This window comes from Lissotriton vulgaris, chromosome 6 (assembly GCF_964263255.1).
Source record: "Lissotriton vulgaris chromosome 6, aLisVul1.2, whole genome shotgun sequence".
Taxonomy (NCBI): Eukaryota; Metazoa; Chordata; class Amphibia; order Caudata; family Salamandridae; genus Lissotriton; species Lissotriton vulgaris.
Window position 1 is genome coordinate 1,477,278,983 of NC_141694.1, and position 22,171 is coordinate 1,477,301,153.

The following is a 22,171-nucleotide window of genomic DNA, read 5'->3' on the forward strand; positions in this document are numbered from 1 at the left end:
TTTTTTGCAACTGCCAGACCAACCCTCTCTATTCAAATCTCCTATTGTACATAGATTTCTAAAAGGGCTGGCTGACCTGTTTTCACCTGCACCCTTTGTTATGCTGGAGTGGGACCTTTATTTGGTCCTCACCTACCTTACGTGCTCTCCTTTTTAGCCTTTACACGATTGTCCCCTCCGGCCGTTGACCACCAAAATAGCCTTTTTAGTGGTGATTACATCGGCCGGTAGGGTGAGTGAGCTGGAGGCGTTATCTAGCTCGCCTCCTTATCTTATGTCCTTTTTGGACAAGGTGGTGCTTCGCACCCGGGCATCTTTTTTGCCAAAGGTTGTGCCCCCTTTCCATCTGGGACAGTCTATCACATTGCCCACCTTTGTTGCTCCCCCGCATCCTTCTAAGGAAGAGGAGCATCTCCACAGGCTGAACCCCAAAAGAGCATTGTTGTTCTACCTTGACCGCACAAAAGAGTTACAGGGTGGATGACCAACTCTTTAGGGGTACGTGGGAGCGAAGAAGGGAAGGGCAGTGCAGAAAAGGACCATCTTTCGCTGGGTCATTCTCTGCATCAAGATCTATTATGCCCTGGCAAAGAAGCAGCACCCTGATGGATTAAGGGCCCCTTCCACCAGGGTAAAGGCCGTGACTTCGCCCTTGGCTCGGGGTGTCCCAGTCCAAGACATCTGTCAGGAGGCAATGTGGGCATCTTTGCACACGTTTGCGAAACACTACTGCCTGGATGGGCAGGCCCGCAGGGATAGGTACTTTGCCCGTTCGGTCGTGCAGGACGTCCTAGTATAGGATATTGGTCCGCAGTCCACCGTCAGGATGGTATGGTTCGGGTATCTAATTCAAAGGTAAGGAATCTGCAGCTAAAATTCTCTATCAGATTAACAAGTTACTTACCTTCAGTAATGCATTATCTGGTAGAGACTCTATCTAGCTGCAGATTCCTTACAGCCCCACCCATGCCTCCCCGCTTTGCGGAGTAATTTTGAAGGGATAGGGTTACTCTCCTTTCAAGGCCCTAGTTATACAAATGACTATGTCAGTTACTTCATTGCTCTGTGCTTCTGGTGTGGAAAAAAATAAAAAATACTGACATCCAGGCTCCTGGGTGGGGCCTATATAGGCCTCGCGAACGTCATAACCGATGACCGCTGAGCCAAATGGAGCCAATCGATGCCGGGCACAAGGGGTATTGCTCAGCAAAAGTTTCCAGATCCAGCCTGACGCCTGGGAAATTGAAAGGTGAGGAATCTGCAGCAAGGTAGAGTCAGTCGTTGTGCAGCCTTGCATTGTGTGACTTCTTAGTAAATCTGCCCCTTGCTACATACCCACCTCACATACACACACATGGAATATCAGCGCAAAGATCTGGGGTCACACAGAATCCCTCTTTGGGTCAATGTAAGATGATCTATGGAGCCTCCACCACACCCGATTCTGCTCACCAGAGCCTTCTTATGATCTTGAGCTTCCCTATTTTGCCTTATTCGTAAGGCCCCTTTGTTAGCCATTAACCATTTTTCCTGACTTCAGCCAACTGAGTTTCTCAAACCCATCTTTCACAGACCACATTCATTTTCAACCATCCTCCTTTAAACTCCTCTGCTACGTTTTAGTCCCTATGAACTCATATCCACCCTCAGACTATGTCTTCTATAATCAGAGGTCAGAGTGTAACAGTCCCAGCTGTTTGTTCACTTTGTATGAACTGATTTTTTAGCAAATGCTTATCAGTTCCATTCATGGGCTGAAGGGGAGGTTTCTTTGGGGTGGGCAGCATAAGAAGCATGAATAAGAACCATTTACAAAAGGGATAGCCTAATACATGTGGCCTAGACTCACATAGGAGTCCTCCTGCTCTGGGTCTTCTTCCTTCACTTCTCGATCCTTAAGTGCCTTTAGAAAATGTTGTGGTGTCCAAGTCCTCCTTTTCAGGGTCGTTTTGGTTCTTCTGATCCTCATCCTGGCCCTGGTCTAACTATTTATGGTCGCCCTGGTTTCCTGAATCTGAGGTCTTAGTGATAGTCCTTCATAGCCCTTCTCCTAGGCTGTTCCTTGCTTTATCCCTTCCTGGAGCTCCTGATCCTGGTATTACTGATCCTCATCCAGATCCTGCTGATCTGCTGGGTCCTTATCCACCTATCCCTGTTGTCCTGGTTCTCCTAGGACTGGGACTCCTAGTCTTTCTGGTTTGAGCCATTTTGATTTTCCTTGCCCTGTTCCTTGTGGTCCACCTGGTACTACCTCGACTGGTCCTGGTTCTCCTTATTAGGTCTTCTTGGGCTGGGTCTGGTTATTTTGGTCCTGTCTCGTCCTATTGGTCCTCATAGCTCTGGTTGTACTGTTTCCCTGATCATCGCCACCCTGGTCCTAATACCCAAGATCCTAGTTCTCCTGCATCACTTGGAAAATAAAGTCCATTGGTTCTAATCACTCTGGTCCTCCTAGCCAATTCCTGGTCCTGCTTTTTCTGATCCTTCTAGTCCATCTGGTCCCTGGTATTGATGGCTCTAGTCTACTTATAATCAAACAAAGAGATTCTACCAATATTCAATATATCCTTCCTTGTGTAAAGAAATTCTAATGAAAGTGGTGGATAGGTAGTGTTTGGCCCAAAGAGTTGTCATGGAAAACACTATGTGTTTTTAAAATACCCTCACACACTAAGAATCCCTTAGTGTCATGCTTCATCATGGGGGTCTTCCCGCCCCTCTACAGGGAGGGGCGTGCTACAACCTACAAAGATGTGGATGCACTTAATACAGTGAAAAAGGCTATGTATAGTGAAAGAGTTAGAGTGATAGGGTCAAAGGAGATTAGTGGTGCAGTAATTAAAAGTTGCCTGGCTAGTGGAAAAAATAAACTTTATTCACTTCCCTAGCTGGTAAAGTTAAAAAACTGGGGAAACGTAGGTGGTCTACTGTTATGAGTAGCCTCCTACTTGGTCAACATATTTCAAAAGCCAATCCCCTTGGCTTTCTCTTTAAGACCGTTTGTGATCCCTCTGTCACACACATATCATTTGTATGTAACATGTACCTAATTTAGTTCAACCATCAGAACATGCTCAATTTGGCATGCAAAACAATACCTAGTTGGTATCTTATTTGATCTGGGAAAAAATAGAAAAATCATACAATAATGCGTTATTATACACATATCACCATCATGGGGAACAAGGTAGTTTTTTTTTTTTGATCTAGTCTACTTATTCCTGACCTAACCAGGTCTTCCTCCAACATGTCATGATACTCTTGGCAATGGTCCTCCTGCTTGTTGTCTTCTTCGACAAACTTTATCCTGATCCTCCATGTTCAGGTCATCCTGTTCTCATTGCCCTGGTCCTCTTAGCTAGTGTTCTGTTGTCTCCGGTTGCATGGCCAGCTACCAGTATTCCTAGTGTTACCCACTCTTCCTGGTTTGGTGCCCACTAGACCGGATTCTTTTGTTTCTGGTCCTCCTTGTTTGGGTCTTTGTATGACTACTCCTCTTGGCTCTGCTCTTTCAGGCCATCATGGTCCTTTGAGGCCCACTTCTCGTAGCTCCTATTTTCTTTCCTGATACTTTTGACCCTTTTCCATTTAACCTGGTCCTGCGGATCCTTCTCACCATGATCATCTGATTCCCAGTACATTAGTTCCTGGTCCTGCTGTTTCTCTCAGTCTACCTGGCCTCTTGTATCTTTGTCCTCTTAGGCCTTACCCTCTTAGCTCTCATCTTCTTGCTTTGGATCATCCTTTTCCTCCTGGCCCTGTGTCTTGTCCTCATAGTCCTTCTGGTACTTCACCCAATGGTCTGGGTACCCTTGGCTTTGGTTCTCTTCGTTTGGGTCCTTCCGAGCCTCACCACGTTGGTCATGGTCCTGTCCTGTCGCTGCTACACAAACACATCATGATCCTCCTTTATGGGGTTCTCAAGGGTCTGGCATCCTGTTTCTCATCTTCCTGGCCATCCTGTTCCTAGCTCTGTAGCCTGGACCTCCAGGCTGTGATAATCCTTGATATGATGTCCCTTGTCCTGATCATACTGATCCTCCTTTTCCTCCTCACCCTAGTCCTTCTTGCCCTGATCTCCCTGGCCCTCTTGGTCTTTTGTTTTCTGGTCCTCTTTCCTTCTGACTTTGGCTGCCTGTGTCCCTGGTCTCAGCTACCTGGCTCTCCTGGTCAAGGTCATGCTACTCTTGTTTTAGGTCTCGCCTTTACCATTCCGCAGGAATGGGAAATGGGGAGAATTCAAGTCGGCAAAATCATCTTCAAACTAAGGGCTTTCAGCCCCGCGGTTTTCTTGCAGTTCACGTGAATCACGTGAGCAAACATGCACGAGCATTCACGGCCAGGGCTTCTCCTCCCCTAGCAGCACTCCTCCCACACCAGCAACTCCCCCCTATACACCAGCACCTCCCCTCTCTCTCCCCACAAACACAGCCTTGCCGTAGCAGCACTCCTCCCACACCAGCACCTCCCAGTAAGCCTCCCTCCCACAGCTTCCCCCAGCTCCCTTCTCCTCCCCCCTAGCACTCCTCCCACACCAGCAACTCCCCCCTCTCACATCAGCACCTCCCCTCTCTCTCCCCGCAAACACAGCCTTGCCGTAGCAGCACTCCTCCCACACCAGCAACTCCCCCCTCCCACACCAGCACCTCCCCTCTCACACAGCCTTGCCGTAGCAGCACTCCTCCCACACCAGCACCTCCCAGTAAGCCTCCCTCCCACAGCTTCCCCCAGCTCCCTTCTCCTCCCCCCTAATTGCTTTTTTTTTTCACGGTCGCCAGGCCGTGAGCTGCTTCAAAGCGATCCGCTCCGCCCCCTGCTGCACACAGCGCTGGCCTCACTTCTCCCCCCTAATTGCTTACCAGCCATGTCACACACCACCATTTGCTGTGCCTCGCATCGGAGCATCAGACCTTCTCTTTCCCCTCATTAACAGGCTTCCCCGCCCCTAAAAGCTTCCTTCAGCGATGTTCTTGTTAGTTTGTTTACTTCTGTGGTGAGTCATCAGCAAGTGCTTGTTTTTTAAGTGACTACAAATGTATATTACATTTTGCGCCAAAGCAGTGTTCCTGTCCCTTTTACTGATACGTGTAGCGTTTTTACACACATTGATACAGTTGCTTCTGCAGTATCACAAAGATGCAGACAACGTTTTTTCCTTCTGGAAAGGAGATTGGGCTGGGAGAGGAGCGACTTTGTTTCAGGTCACCATGCAAGACAACAACAAAACTTAATACTTGCAAAAAGGCAATGCAAATGTTCTTTTGTTTCTCATTTTGTCGTAGGCGTCATTGGGGATACATAAAGCACAGGCATTTTAGCTAAATTGTAAACAAACTTGTTGAGGAAAGGTTTCGATGAGAAATTAAAGGCAAGCTGATCAGGAGGAGACAAAGAGAGGGTCGCCAAAAGAGGAATGTGGGGGCTGTAAACCGGACCCAAGAAACCGATCCACAGACTGGAGAGGCAGCAGGCGTCAGCAGGGGACAAGCTGGTGAAACTCACAAAGGAAATGAAGTCGCAAGGTTGGTCTTCGTTTCCCCTCCGCAGATCAAGTTACACCCCTGCCCTGCTGGGTATCAGCGGGGGGAGGGGGGCCTAGTCAAAGTGCACGGAGTCCCTGCAGTCTTCAGAACAGAATATTGCAACGTGTACAGGTCGAGTATTTAGTGTTCAGCTTACCAGAGTGCTGAAGAATCAGGATATATCATCTCATCCCATCCCAATGTTTGACAAGAGAGTCACAGGGAGCCACAACTGTTTAGAGTTAGGTGCATGAAAGGCCCCATTCTAAACTATAGTTACTTGCTTCTAGAACGTTCACGAAAATTAGGAATCCTAATAGTAAAACAGCATTTATAGCCATTAACAAAGATTTCCAATTTTGAAGCACTTAAGGAAAGGAGCTAATATAATCACATCTCAGTCAAGCTGAACTGCTTTTGCATGTTCCATCAGGTACTGTGTAATGTCTTCTGAATGAAGGCAAGCACTGTGCATCACCCCCCTTCTTTACTCTAGTACTGTACCCCGTTTAACTAGATACCATAGCGCTGTGACCTGTTCATCACTTCTTCCAAAAACAGTCACCTTCACCGCTGGCAGTGACAACCCTGTCTTTGCTTCTAGAATCTTCTGCCCATCACCTTGTTTACACAGTATTGTCCCTTATTCACCTTTACTCCCAGTGGACCTTGCCTCACCACCTGTGCTTATACAGTGATGTGGATAATCACGATTGTACCATCTTTGCCACCAACGTTGTCTGCCATTTTCACTTTTGCTCCAATAGCTTCACCTTCTCTCCCAGACTACTGTACCTCCTCATTTTTGCTAGCAAAGGGATGGGCTCACACATTACCCTCTTCAGTGCCTGTTTCACCTTCCTAGCAGAGTACTGGATTCTCTTCAATGTTTGCTACTGCAGTACTATACCCCCTCTCCGTTACAACTAGTGCTGTGCCCGCTCCACCTTACCCACCACAGCACCTTCACGTTTCCTTACAGTGTTATTTTATTTTGCCTAGCAGGAATAGTTACTGTGCGTCACCCAGAGCACTGTGCAATGCAGTTTTGCTACTGGAGTACCATGCCCCTTTCATTATTTGACAGTTGAGCCCCTTCTTCACCACCCAAGTGCCTGCTTCCATTGACCATTACCCTGTACATTTATGGGTTGGGTAAATCCGTGTCCTTTCAGTACTTGCAAAATCATTCAGTATGTGACGCAATGTATTTTGGCTTTCGCAGTCACATTTACAAAATTCAGATACATTCAACCCAATTCCAAACATTGTTGCTGTATGTGAGACTCACTCTTGGAGTACTCCTAGCTTACACCTGACTTCCAAGCCAGTAGTACGGCAAGGGTAAGTCAGAGCAACTTCTTTGTGCAATGGATCCATCGTCTTTGCTGCTGTTGATTGTACGATTCATCCATTGGCAAAATCAAGCACTGGATGTCATGCCATTTCCTCTAAGGTCACACCAACAATATCAGAGCATCCACTAACACGCAACGCCACTCACACCCACCCAAGCCCACTATCACCCACGCAACGCCACTCACCCACGCAACAACACTCACACATGCAACGCCACTCACCCACGCAACACCACTCACTCAAAGCAACACCACTCACACACGCAACGCCACTCACACACCCAACACCACTCACACACGCAATGCCACTCATCCACGCAACGCCACTCACACATGCAACGCCACTCACACATGCCACGCCACTCACACATGCCACGCCACTCACACATGCAACGCCACTCACACATGCAACGCCACTCACACTTGCAACGCCACTCACACATGCAACGCCACTCACACATGCAACGCCATTCACACATGCAACGCCACTCACACATGCAACGCCACTCACACATGCAACGCCACTTACACATGCAACGCCACTCACACATGCAACGCCACTCACACACGCAACGCCACTCACTCACTCACTCACTCACGCAAAGCCACTCACACACACGCAGTGCCACTTTCACCCACACAGCACCACTTTCAGACACGCAACGCCACTCACAGCCACGCAACGCCACTCACACCCACGCAAGCCCACTATCATCCACGCAATGCCACACTCACCCACGCCACACCACACTCACTCACGCAACACCACTCACCCAAGCAACACCACTCACACACGCAACACCAGTCACACGCAATGCCACTCACCCACGCAACGCCACTCACCCACGCAACGCCACTCACCCACGCAACGCAACTCACCCACGCAACGCAACTCACCCACGCAACAACACTCACACATGCAACGCCACTCACCCACGCAACGCCACTCACTCACGCAACGCCACTCACACACGCAACGCCACTCACTCACGCAACGCCACTCACACATGCAACGCCACTCACTCAAAGCAACGCCACTCACTCAAAGCAACGCCACTCACACACGCAACGCCACTCACCCACGCAACGCCACTCACCCACGCAACGCCACTCACACCCACGCAAGCCCACTATCATCCACGCAATGCCACACTCACCCACGCCACACCACACTCACCCACGCAACACCACTCACCCAAGCAACACCACTCACACACGCAACACCAGTCACACGCAATGCCACTCACCCACGCAACGCCACTCACCCACGCAACGCAACTCACCCATGCAACGCAACTCACCCACGCAACAACACTCACACATGCAACGCTACTCACCCATGCAACGCCACTCACTCACGCAACGCCACTCACACACGCAACGCCACTCACTCACGCAACGCCACTCACACATGCAACGCCACTCACTCAAAGCAACGCCACTCACTCAAAGCAACGCCACTCACACACACAACGCCACTCACCCACGCAACGCCACTCACCTACGCAACGCCACTCACCCACGCAACGCCACTCACCCACGCAACGCCACTCACCCATGCAATGCCACTCACCCACGCAACGCCACTCACCCACGCAACGCCACTCACCCACGCAACAACACTCACACATGCAATGCCACTCACCCACGCAACGCCACTCACTCAAAGCCACTCACACCCACGCAGTGCCACTTTCACCCACACTGTGCAGTGCACAATAGGTCTCGCAGTAGGAAAGTTGGAGCTATTGGTTTTGTAAATGACAAAGCCCTTTATGTTTTTAAAATGAAAACAAAAATAAAAGGCATTGTTATTTGCAATTGTAATAGCTCCAACTTTCCTACTGCGAGACCTATTGGCAACGCCAGTGCTTGTTTCACATTCATTGTCCTTCTCAAGATTCTGTGTCCATTGTCCCTTATCCTCTTGGGCCTGTTCCTTATAGGTTGGGTTCTCATAGACCTAGTTCTTCCAGATCTGACCCACCTTCTATCTTAATCTTGGCCTCCTTGGTCCTGGTCCTTCTTGTCCTATTGTGCTTGTTGTCATAAACTTTGCATTTTGACCATCATGGCCCTTCATGGTTCCCACAGTTTTGGTCCATCTGGCCCTGTTCCTTTGTGGTCCTCTTGGTCCTAGACACCTTGTCCTGGTTCTCCTCACCATCAACCTCCTAGCCCTGGAATCACAGGTCCTGGTCCAGCTTGCTTGTCATGTCATGGCACTCTTAGTCTTTGTCTTACTGGTTTGGGTTGACCTTGTTCTCCTGGATCTGGTCCTTATTCATTTAGACATCTGGTACTTCAGCCATTGATCCAGGTTCTCTTGATTCAGGTTCTCCTTGTTGGGGTCCTCCTGAGCCTGGTCATTTTGATTCTGGTCCTCCTGCATACCACTGCCCATTCCTCTTGGTTTTCCAGATGCTGGTTGGCCTCTTTACCTCAGATCCTCCTCACCCTGGTCCCGCTACTTGCAATGATTTCTCTTTCCCACCTGGTAAACTAACTAGGTGCTAAGTGAAAGTGAAACAGAAATATTTAAGTCTTGGGGAATAAAAATTTTACATCTCGGCAAAGCAAAATATCCCTTTCCCTTATTAGGCAACAGCAAGTAAAAAAGCCACATCAGAGGTACTACCCACTCAGTCTTAAGAGGGGCACGCAGCCATTCACAGTCTAGGGAACAGGGTATCAATAACTATTCTGCTTACTCCAGGCAACCGCCTCGTCAACAACTTGTACCTCCAGTTGACCAACCGGTTTTTAGAACTATTAATACCCTCACCCAATGACAAACGGCACTTCCGGATGGAAGGGTCAGGTATACTAAAACCATCTGTCGCCTTTGCTTTTGGAACATCAGAGGCCTTAGAAGCAAAACAATGAACCCAGAGTTTCTATCATTCATAATATCATATGGCATAGAGCTGTTGCAGGAAACATGGGCATCTGAAACATACCATCTTCAGGGCTTTGCTGGGTTCCATATACCAGCAATTAGGAAAGCAAAATGTGGGTGACTTTCAGGTGGGCTAGCAACCTACCTTTCAGTTACAAGAACAGTCAACGCAATGGAAAATCCCTCAGCCTTCCCGTCAGTCAAGACAATCAAAACTTCTCTCCACATTGAAGGAAACGATGAGGAAGTAATAATTTTCAATACCTACATAAACCCAAAACAGAAAACCAGGCACATCAAGTGCCTGCTGGACCACCTCTCGGAAACTGTGAGGGAACGTGATACTTCCAAATTTTTTCTCTCAAGGGACTACTCCTCTTGGGTCTGCTCTTTCAGGCCATCATGGTCCTTTGAGGCCCACTTCTCCTAGCTCCTATTTTCTTTCCTGATCCTCTTGACCCTTGTCCATTTAACTTGGTCCTGCGGATCCTTCTCACCATGATCATCTGATTCCTGGTACATTAGTTCCATCTTTTGGGCTCTTCAGCCTCAGAAGAGATCCTGGCCTAGTTAACCGGTTGGAACATTCCCGACCAGATGAAGAGCACACATGGCAGACCAAGCAAATTTTCTATGGGCCTCTTGGAGGACCGAGAACATATCAACTTTCGAGTTTTAAATGACAGTTTTGCGTCATTCTATACGGAGACTACAGCTTCAACACTTGACTACACTCTGGTCCCCCTTTATCTTTTTCATTAGATGATTTAATTGACCTTAGGTGACAAAGTGGACAGTATTCATCAACCACAAGAAGTACTTCTCCAGGCCAATGCTCCCCCTTTCGAACCTATACCAGGGGGATGCAGCTCTACCTACACAATTAACCTCAAATGTGTTATGTTTTCGGAGGCACACACAGAGGAATTTTTGGAGGCAGCAAAGCTTCTCCTATCAAATTGCCCTGAACAAAAAAGTATGTATCCCAGCGAATGGGAAGACTTCATCGTCACGTTATCAAACACTTATTCCACAAAAATTAAGCAGAGACTAACTGCTGATGTGTGCTAAACAGAAAGGATATCCTGTGCACAACAGAGCTTGTCAACAACATCAAAAAAGCAATTACCAAGGCCCTTAGATTACTAAAATACAATCCTGGAGACTCTATCTCAACTCTCTCCCTACGCCAGCACAGATCGAAGTTGAAAAAATTTAGATCATACATAAAGAGAGCTGGGGAAGAAAAGCTCTGGGCTAGACTGCTCCACAACTATAAAACTAACAACAGCAAGCGCTTTTCGTCCCTCGTGAATAAAGTAATGCGCCCTTTACACTGTGGAGTGGCATCACAAATCTCTGATGAGAGGTGGGCTCAGTACCTGGAATCTCAGTTTAACCTTACATCAAGGAAACCATGGTCGTCCACAACGCCTGGCTCCATTGCAACTAGTAAACAGCAGAATAAAAATTCCCAGGGGACCCTGAAATGACACCTGCAGGTACCTAAGTCACTTCGCTTAGCTAGAATATAAATATCAAATATCCAAGGGAAAAAAAGAGGGAGCACCAGTACCAAACGGAGTTCCACCAGCCCTTTTCAAACAGGATGCAACATTTTGGGCAGACATGTTAGATCCAATCTTCTGTCAAATCAGGCAAACAAGTCAGCTTCTAGCTTAATTGAGGAGCTCAGTTATTTCACCAATCTACAAGCCAGGCGACAAAGCCTCTCCGACAAACTATCACCTCATCGCCTTGCTCGATATAGAAGCGAAATATTTTGCAGGTACCCTACTAGTGGAGCTACAAAAGTGGGCCAAAGATCAAGGTATTATCCCATACAACCAGACAGGATTCTGTAAATTAACTGGCACAACTACCAACATCTTAACAATGTCACTTCTCATTGATAAGGTCAGGGCTACAGAACAGTCTTTACACTTTTGTTTTATAGATTTTAATGCTACATTCTATAACATTGATCGGGCAAGGCTGTGGAAAAAACTGGCCAGTTGGAATATCCCGAATTCTCTTCTGAAAATGATAATGCAACTACATAATAGTACCTGGTTGCAGATAAAAACTGGGAAATGGAAGTCATCTATCGAGACGCATCCACACGACTAACAGACTCAAACATGGTTGTGTGCTTGCACCAACCCTATTCAAACTATATGTGGCAGACCTGACACAATCCTAAAACCTATCCAATGCACATGCCCCAAGGATAAGAGACAAGGCCTTGTCCAGCATACTCTACACGGACAATGTGGTCCTGATTAGACACACGAAAGTAGGGTTACAGCACCTCCTGAATGCACTAGAGAGCTATGCCACAGAAAATGTATTGAAAGAAAATGTTTACAAAACTAAAACCATGTCTATAAAAAGATCTTTGAAAGGTTCTTATGCTTGGCATCTGGGAAACGTCAATATTCTGAATATTACAAATTATAAATATCTAGGCATAAACATTGATAACAGTAGTCACTTTTCCAACCAGATCGAATCAATCAGAGGGAAAGGCTTGGGCCCAGCACCAACAGTGAAACAACTAAAAACCAAGCTGACAGGTCACAGGCTCTCTCCTTTACTTCAGGGTGTTCAAGCAAAGATCCTACCGACCATTTCATATGGAAGCATTGCTCTGAGAGGGAGAGACTCTAAAACTTTAGACAGCAGTACCATCAGAGCTTACAGAATCCTCTTTAACATGCCAACTTACACATCGCCGGCCCAGATTAGACTGGAATTTGAACTCACCAACCAACAACTAGCAGGACAGGGGGCATACCTAACAAGCTGGCACAAATTAAGGGATGCCCCTAAGAACTCCTTAATGAATTTATTATGGAAGGAGTTACAGCTTAGCTCACAAAGGCTGGCCAGGAACGATCTAATAAGCAGCCTCACAACTACAGGGCTCTCCCAGCTCTGGGATATACCAACCTCACATGCACTTTTCAAAAAAGCAGTACGTAGGAAAATCAAGACCTTCTTGCTACTAGACAACCAAGCCGCCTTTGCAAAATGGAGCCACGCATGGATGACCATCAGTAGCTACAAAACACTCAGCTTACAATCCAACTTCAGCTTGGGGTACTTGCAGTGCATAAAAGAAAAACTTCTCAAACACAGACTCTGACAGCTGCCATCCATCCTGCACCTTCCATCATGGCAGAGGGGCAAACTTCAACTAACTATCATCTGTGTAGAAACGGGACGGGGGACATGGCACGCTTGATTTGTACCTGTATGCACCTAAAGAAAGAAAGGGCTTCTTTACTTAAATCAGAATTTAACGTCCGGAGGATCCGCACATGACGGCAAGCAGTGATAGCATGCTACAACTCTGATGACCCACAGTTGAACTGCAAATTAGTGACCTTTCTAACTCTGGTAGACACAAAATGAAAGAAGTATGTGCACTAGGGACTCTCACTGCCAATTGAGATTAAAGAACTATACAAGCCAAGGACAATCAGACTAAGAAGACTTTACCAGCCTCTTAATATTTATCTAAAATTTTAACATTTTAAACACTATATATTTATAAAAACTTGACTTGCTTTTATGGAATCTGAATTTTAAAAATGAATTTTGTAAATGGTTTAATTACCTATATACAATAAAAGGCCATTAAAATGCACTTGGTAAACCAAGGCCTTGTCCCCTAGGTCCTAATCTTCATGAACTTCTTAGCCCTGTTTCCGGTCCTCCTGGTAATGATCCTTTTAGTTTACCTAGTACTGTTGCTCTGGTGTTCTGGGTGCCTTTGATACTGCCTCCCTGGTTTTTCCTAATCACTATCCTGCTTTTCCTTGTATCATGGACACACCTGCCATTGCCCTTCAGGTCCTGATCTTCATAGTCCTCTTCAATCTGATCCATGTGGTGCTTGTTAGAAATGGGATTTCTGGTAGGCTAGAATAAGGGCCGAAGCCAGGCAAAAATCTCTACTCTAGTCAGGATAAGGGAATTACACTCCTAAAATAACCCCTTCTCACCCCCTTGGTAGCTTGGCACGAGCAGTCAGGCTTATTTTAGAGGCAGTGTGTAAAGCATTTGCACATAACCCACAGTAATACAGTGTACGCGGAGAAGTGTGGCTCAATAATTAGAGTGCCAGACCCTGATGCAGAGGTCTAGCCCGGGACCAGGGATCAATTCCCCGCCTCGGCGGGTCTTGCGCTCAAAATTCCACGGACCTGATAATTCTCGCCTCGGTGCCTATTCCAATCATGGAGTCCCACTCTGCAACTCTGGGCAATAGCTTGCTTAATCTACACAACGGCCCCCACAACGCTAAGGATGCCTGGCCTCCACCTTGGGGGTGCCCAGGAGTGGACGCCTCACAGATAAAGCCAGGATGGGTTCCACAGCGGTATTCGTACAAGCGCCTTGAGACCCTTGTGGGTGAGTAGTGCGCTATACAAGTATCAATTTACATTTTATCAATTTACATTTACATTACGCACTACAAAAGGACACCACACCAGTTTAGAAAAATATTCAATATTTTTATATAGTTATAACAAGACCAACAAGCATTGGCATGGCCAATAGGTCTCGCTTTTGGGACCTTATAAGTATTTAGTTATGCAGCACAATATCCTTGGTGCAATAACATCAACTGTTGCATGGCTAAAATCTTATAAGGTCCCAAAGGTGTGACCTATTGGCTATGCCAATGTTTTTTTTTGTTATGGGGTGGCATAAATAACAGGCGGGTGAAGGTTATTCAGTCAGTTATTTAGATTGTTAGTGAGAGTGATTTTCAAGAGTAAGTCAGTGAGAGAGAGTCAGTTAGTGAGAGAGTGAGAGAGTCAAATAGTCAGTTAGAATGAGAGAGTCACTTAGTCAGTGAGAGAGTGAGAGTCAGTTAGTTAGTGAGAGAGTGAGCGTTAGTGAGAGAGTGAGAGTCAGTAAGAGAGTGAGAGAGGTATTTAGTGAGATTGCGAGAGTTGGTTAGTTATTGATAGTTGCTTCACCCCATGCTCTCCCTGTTGTTTCTATTCCCCTGTTTGATTTTAAAATGTTTTTGCACGTTTTATTTTTAATTACCGATCTTACTTGGATCAGTAACTAAAGACAGAAAGTGTCCATGTATGCAATACAATGAGGCTGTCAGCCACGCAAAGTATTTTTATATTTTACTTCAGCCATGCTGCACAGCATTGCTGACGCTGTGTAGCATGGCCACAAACCATTGGCGAAACCTATTGTCTTTACCAATGCTTGCTTGTGATGCACTTTCTATGATGTCAATTCCTGTGATGCCATGTGTGATGTCATGCGCCGTGATGTCACCTCCATACTGCCTAACTAGGTTAGTCCCCCCACTTTTTTTTAGGACTTGTGCCCTGACTATAAGCCAGATCGAACAACAAAGAATAACTGAGCGTCAAAATGTAGTTCTCATTTGACCATTTTGCTTCTTTTTAAAAAACTGAAACCTGGTCACTAGTGTAAGGGAATATTTACTCACTCCATAGATTGCATTTATAACATTTCTAAACAATACTCCATCATGACGTGGAGCACGGGTAGTTGCATGTATACTTGTGAAAGCTGCCCAGAATGTAAAGAGCTGTTCGGAAAAATATATATATATACATTTTTTAAAATATCCACATGGACCAGCTAAAAGCACCTTCTGGGAAATTAACAGGACTAGTTTGAATTTGGCATAGCAGAAACTGCTTAGTAGCAGCGCCAATGGCAAATGCTGGCATGTAGCAAGCATCACTTCACATTGTATTGGGGCGTGTTTTAACTACAAGTAAGAGAATGGAAAAAGACAAGCGACTTAGCGGGACTTCCATGCTAGAAAGCAATCGATCTAAAAATCTGTTGTGGTTTGTTAGCATCAAAGGAGGCGCTAAAGGTAAAGTGCAGGCGTTATAAGGGCTCGGCCTCACATTGTCCCATTTAACTGCTCCAAACGAAGCCTCTTTCACTTCTAAATGCAATATAGGGACTCAGAAAAAACCCCGCCACACAGACTCCTCCCACCCCTGAAGTTTCAAACAAAAAACATTAAAAGTACGTTGTTCGGTCATGAAACACCTCTGTGACGTGCAATATTCTTATCATTTACAACTCGGCACACTTGAACCCATATATGGTGCCCCCTGGAATTTCTTCTGGTTTAGAGGTTTAGTGGTGCTGATTAGATTTAGAAACCTCTGGCTGATGGAAGGCTGACGACCTGAGGGACGTAAACCACGGGCAGGATTTCGTTTTAGAGGTGAACTGCTCATTTCATGAATGGAATTTAATAGAAACAAGTGACAACTTATAAGTGTGCGATCTGGAAACATTTTTACTGTGCATGAGTCAAAAAATCTGCACAGTTTCTAAGAAACTGGGTTACATTTTGCACAAACTATACGTTTCCCACTGCAGAAAAATAGGCGCGCTCAGAGAGTTATTACACGCATTGGGCTGACTCACTGGAAATGAATAAAAAACCAGCATTAGCCACACGGCCTTGAAACTGAAAGTGATCGCGATCGCGGGCTGCCCGCGAGTGATGCGCTTAATGAGCCATGAAGAGGAAAGCCACACGCGCGTAACAGCAAGCCTTAGGCCACAAGCAAAAGCTGTGGTCGCATTTCTAAAGCCCCCACTCTCTAAATGTCTCACCAGACCAGCGCATGCGCTGGCTCAGACAAGACCTAAAAACTTCAAAAATCCACAATACTATATGTAAAACAAAAAGTCTGTAGTGATCAAAATAAGTTCCTCGATGTCGATAGAGCCATCCGGGGCTACCATGGCGTTGTGAACAACAAATCCAACAGTTCTGGCTGATTTGCGGGGTCACGGGCCAGCTACGGTGTCGGGAAGACCTGCAAACAGTACCTGTGAGTAATGCAGGGCCATGAGGCCCTTGAAGTCACTCGCGTTGCAGTTCGAGCTCCTCTCTGATGGAATCAGGGGTGCTGGCGTCGGCAGAAGTCGGGTGCTGCAGTGCGAAGTGCAGCGGTGCGGAGTGCGGTGTCTCCAGGTCGCGGTGCGAGCAGTGGCTCAGTGGCGTTGTCGGATGGCACCGTCAGTGAGACCATGGTCGCGGTGTGAGATGAAGGCGGTGCTCGTCACAGTGCTAGCAGGTCACGGTGCAACCAGCGGGGTCGTCTTTGCTGAAGTGCTGTCGTCGGCTGACGAGCGGAAGTTGATGATGCCGGCGTCGGTGGGCCAAGGCTGCGGTGCGGGATGAGGACAGTGCTTCGTGGTACTTAAGAGAGGTGTACTCGAACCATGGTGCAAGCAGCAGCATCGATTTCGGCCTGGAGCAGCGGCATCGGGGAGGCCAAGGCGCCCTCGTGAAGCAAGGCGGTGTGGAGTGCCGTGCCCACAGGTCGCGGTGCGAACAGTGGTTCGGGGGCGGCGTCAACAGACGTCGGTGAGACCAAGGTCGCGGTGCGTCGTTGCGGCGGTGCTCTTTGCAGTGTCAAGGCTTCCGCGTGAAGCAAGGCAATGTGGAGTGTGGTGCCCACAGGTCGTGGTGCAAGCAGCGGCTCGGTGGCGGCGGCGACAGGCATCATCGGTGAGACCAAAGTTGGGGTGCGGCATTGCGGAGGTGCCCTCTGCGTTGCCTTCAGGACACTGAGTCGGTGGCAGCGGCATAGACGTCGTCGAGTTGCTTTTCCTCTGATACAGCACAAAACACCCATTCTTCAGTTCTGCGGACAGAGAGCTTGTCGTCTTTGCTCTTCCTGAGACTTCGTGAACAGGGGGCAAGCTCCACTTCAAGCCCTTGGAGAGACTCACAAGATAGGTTGCAAAAAGTTCAGTCCAGGCCTTTCACTGCCCAAGACAAAAGCAGCCACTGCAAGTCAGCCCAGCAAAGCCCACAGCAAAGTGGTAATTCCTACGCACAGCTTCTCCAGCTCTTCTTATTGGCACTCTTCTTGATCCAGATGAGTTCTAAAGTTCAGAAGTCTGGGACCCAGTATTTGTATCCAAACATCCTTTGATCCTCTAGGCAGAGGGTGTCTGTGTCCAGCCAGAACCAGTTCTGCCTTCTCTGGTGTGAATTCTTGGCAGGAGGTGAAGACTACATTATCAGAGGCAAACCAGGCCCTTTGAGATGCAAAGAAATCTCCTCCCCCTTCCCCCATCCCAGCGCAGGTCTATTCAGCCCTTTCCTGACCCTACCTAAACTATCTGGAGCCCTCCTGCTCCCCAGCCTCCTGTCATCCGAAACCCAGACAGGCAATCCACATTCCAGCAGAGGCACACAGGATGACTGAGCAAGAAAATACCTACTTTCTAAAAGTGGTGTTTTCAAACACAGAATGTAAAAATCACCTTCACTAAAAGATTTATTTCAACATCCTGATTTCAGGCAAACTACACTCAAATTTCTACCTTGTTCCCTGGGTCAGTTTAGGATTATAAGATGTTATAATCAAACTGCCCATTATGGCCTACGAGAACAGGTAGCCTTGCAATAGTGAAAAACGAAGTGGGCTGTAATTCACTATAAGGACATGCCACACACACCGGGGCATGTCCTACCTTTCACATACACTGCACCCTGCCCACAGGGGTTACTTTGTGCCTACCTTAGGGGTGCCTGCCATGTAAGAAAAGGGAAGGTTAGGGACTGGTCAGTGTGTGCACGGGCCAAGTCAACATGACAATTACAAACAGCATGCAGAATCTGCAATGGCAGGTCTGAGGTACCTTTTCAGGGCTACTTACGTGGGTGGCACAATCAGTGCTGCAGGCCCACGCGTAGCATTTTGATTCACAGGCCCTGGCACACTTTACTAGGGACTAACAGGTAAATCAAATATCCAATCGTGGAAACACCAATCCATAACACAGTTGATACAGAGAGCGCCTGCACTTTACCACTGATCAGTAGTGCGAAAAGTGCTCATAAACGTTACACCAGCAAATACAGAGTCAAAACCACTGGGAGGTCAGAAAGCAAAAACTCAGGAGAAACACGCCTAAAGATGCCAAGTCTAACAGTCCTCGTCCTCCAACTCCTTGCATGCATGGCTGTACAATAACTTGTCCTGTCACAGATCACCCTAGCATTTCTTAGTTTTGATGTTCCTTGACCTCCAGATCATGCTAGTCTAGAACTTCCTTGCTATGTACTTTCTGGTCCTGGTTTGACAGGTCATCATTCCCATGTACTCCTGCTCCTAGTCATTTGGATACTGGGTCCCCTGTTTCACAGGCTCCCTGTCCTAGACCTAATTCTTTTCCATCAGTCCTCCTGGCCCTGCTCCTCTGGTTACTCTAGTCCCCTACTTGCCTGTACCTAATCCTTTTGATCCTGGTTACCTTAGTCCATATAGTCCTGGTCTTACCTTTGGTACTCCTTTGTCTGGCCCTCATGTGTCGGTTCTTCTGGTGCTAGTTCCACGGGCCGTGGTTTCCCTAGCCCTCCTAATTCGGAGTCTTCCTACCCCATCCTACTCCTACTAGTCCTCCTGGTTTGTCTATTCTAGCTTGTTCTTGACCCTTTGGTCATGGGCCCCTCTATCCTGGTCCTCGTTGTATTGGTCCTATTGGGTCTGGTCTTCCTTATCCCTTGGGCACTGGTCTTATGTTGTGGATCACCATGATTCATGTAGTTCTGGTCACCCTGGTTTAGGATCCCCTGAGTCTGACACTCCTGGATCTTTTGATCCTGTTCCCACTGGACCTAGACTCCCTTGTCCTGTATAACTCCTGGTAATTTTATTCTAGGGTCTCTAGGTCCTGTTAGCCATGGTGCAGCGGCCAGGGCAACTGACTTTGGAGCACAGGGTTCACGGTTTGATATCCGCCTCTGGCGTCAGCTCAGCACCATGTGACTCTGGGCAATAGCTCACTTCATTTCCACGATGGCCCCCAGCGCCTTGAGACCCGAAAGGGTGAGTAGTTGCGCTTAACAAATGCGGATTTAGATTTTATTTTAATTTGTGGTTTTCCTTGTCTTAGTCCTTTTGCTTTTGGTCCCCTGGCTCTTTTTGATGTGCTGTCTGTGGTCTTGGCCCTCCTGTCTCTGGTTCTTCTCTCTATTAGTTTCCTGGTACTGGTCCTCTTTGATCCGTCTATTTGTGTCGGCTACTCCTGGCCACGTTGTCCTCATCTCTCTGGTCCTGGTCAGTGCGTACAAGCCCTCATAGCCTTCCTTGTCGTTATGGTCCAGGTCCTTCTGTTAATTCGGGTCCTTGTCCACTGGGTCCAAATCCTCCTGTTCCACATCCTCCTGCTCTCTTGATACTTCTAACCCTGTCCCCAGTATCCCTAGTACTGATATTCTGGGTCCTGTTCCTCATCATATATTTGTTCCTGGTCCCCTCTGGCATTGGTAGCCCTGGTCCTCATAATAAAGGTCTCCCTGGGCCTGGTTCTTCCTGTCAGGGTCCTCATTGCTCTGGTCGTCCTAGCCCTCCTAGTGGTTCACCACTTGGCCCTTATTCTCCTACTTTTCATCCTCCTCCTCCTACTACTATTTCTTTCCCCAGCACTCCTCCACAATGATTTTAGTCAGGTACAGCCTCCAAGCATGCCACCCAGATTTTTGTTAGGGTTTGCGAATTAGTTTTACTGAGACAGCCCTGTTAAGTACGGAAATTAGGGTCCAGTAGAGACCGGATCTTACACTGCTTAACATGTTACAAATAAAAATTCCATTCTTAAGATGCATTGTGCAGGAGACTAAAATGTCAGTGTGGCCGAAGGAGCATTAATGCGGACCAATAAGCATCAATGCCCTAAACCTACTCTACTGGGCGAATACTATGAAAAAGTGTGTTTATTCACAGGCAGCATAGCGAACTCCTCCTGTGAATTACCCAGATGGATTACTTAACTGTCTCCTGCTTTCACTTTCCCTTTCCACAGAAGCCCCATTACAGTGTCTCATTCAATTTAACCCCAGCCAGTGTCCCAAAACACCAATTACTGACTGTACGAGTCCCTCCCTCTGGGGCCCAGATGCTACCATCTGTCTTCCTTCCCTGTTTGCTGCTGCTTGATGACTGCTGCTGTGCTGCCAGATTTGAAATGCTAAGCAAGCACAATCCCCTTTAAACAGAAGCCTAAAGCTAGCACAAAGCTTTCTGCAGTGGTGTAACTAGGCCTTCCGCCGCCCTTGGAGGTTACAGGCTTTGCAGCCCTCAAGCAGGCGTAAGAGCGGGGGGATGGGGGGGTGCTGGCGCGGCTCAGGTAAGAGTGGGGGGAGGAGGCTGCCGGCCCCAAAACATGCCACCCTGGACGCACCTCCCCCACCTTGCTACACCACTGGCCTTCTGTAAAAAAAAATAAAAGAACCTCCCAACAATGTATTCTGATGAGTGAATAAAACGTTTGTGTAACATTCTTTAAACCTAAGCATTCTTTGCTGACAGTCAAATACTTTTACACTGAAGTGCTAAATATCTGTGTGCCATATCCTGAAGTTTCTGTTTGATGTCTACAAGCCTTATTTGAATATTAGAATAACATAATTTTTTTCATTCAAATTAGATTTTACATTTGTTTTCCGCTTTAAACCTAAGCATTCTTTGCTGACAGTCAAATACTTCTACACTGAAGTGCTAAATATCTGTGTGCCATATCCTGAAGTTTCTGTTTGATGTCTACATGCCTTATTTGAATATTAGAATAACTTAATTTGTTTCATTCAAATTAGATTTTACATTTGTTTTGCTCTGTGAACAACTTAGCTTAAGTTATGCATTTACCTTTTTACAAACTATTGAACATTTGTATAAGGACTCACTTTCAAATGTTGCATCTCCATTACAAGATAGCCACCACATTACCATTGCCTAGAGTCACTTTTTTCTTTATGGCAGGCTAAATAAGGACCTTCTTCACACTATTTATCCAGCCGCTGGTTAAATTGTCCATCATCTCTACTATTTAGTCTATGGCCAGCTAAACTGTAGAGATATGTGACTATTTCGCCAGACGCTGTGTAAATAGCAGAGATATTGCACTATATGGCCGGCGGCCAGGTAACTAGACACAAGAAACGTGGTGACTGTAACACTGGCCCTCAGGCAGGGCCTTAGAATTCCAACATGGCCGACGGCATACGGCCTATAAAGCAGGAGGACAGCACGCTAGTCATCTATGCTGACGTAGACTATCAGCGCGACGTTGCGGCAGTGGCGAGGAGAGCCACTAGGTACAATAAAGACGCCACAGGAAGTTTGGATGGCGTTCCCGAGCGGCACAAGCAGAGCAGATCAAAGGAGGAAGCAGGGAGGAGTCTGAACAATGGTTCAACTACCCCATGAGAGGACGAGGACGGCGTAAGAGTATTGGACCAACTGAGGAAGCAGACGGATAATACAGAGGGCCTGGAAACTAGCAGGGAGCAAAAAGAGGAGAAACAAGACAGGGCTACCAGAGGCAGCTGGAGT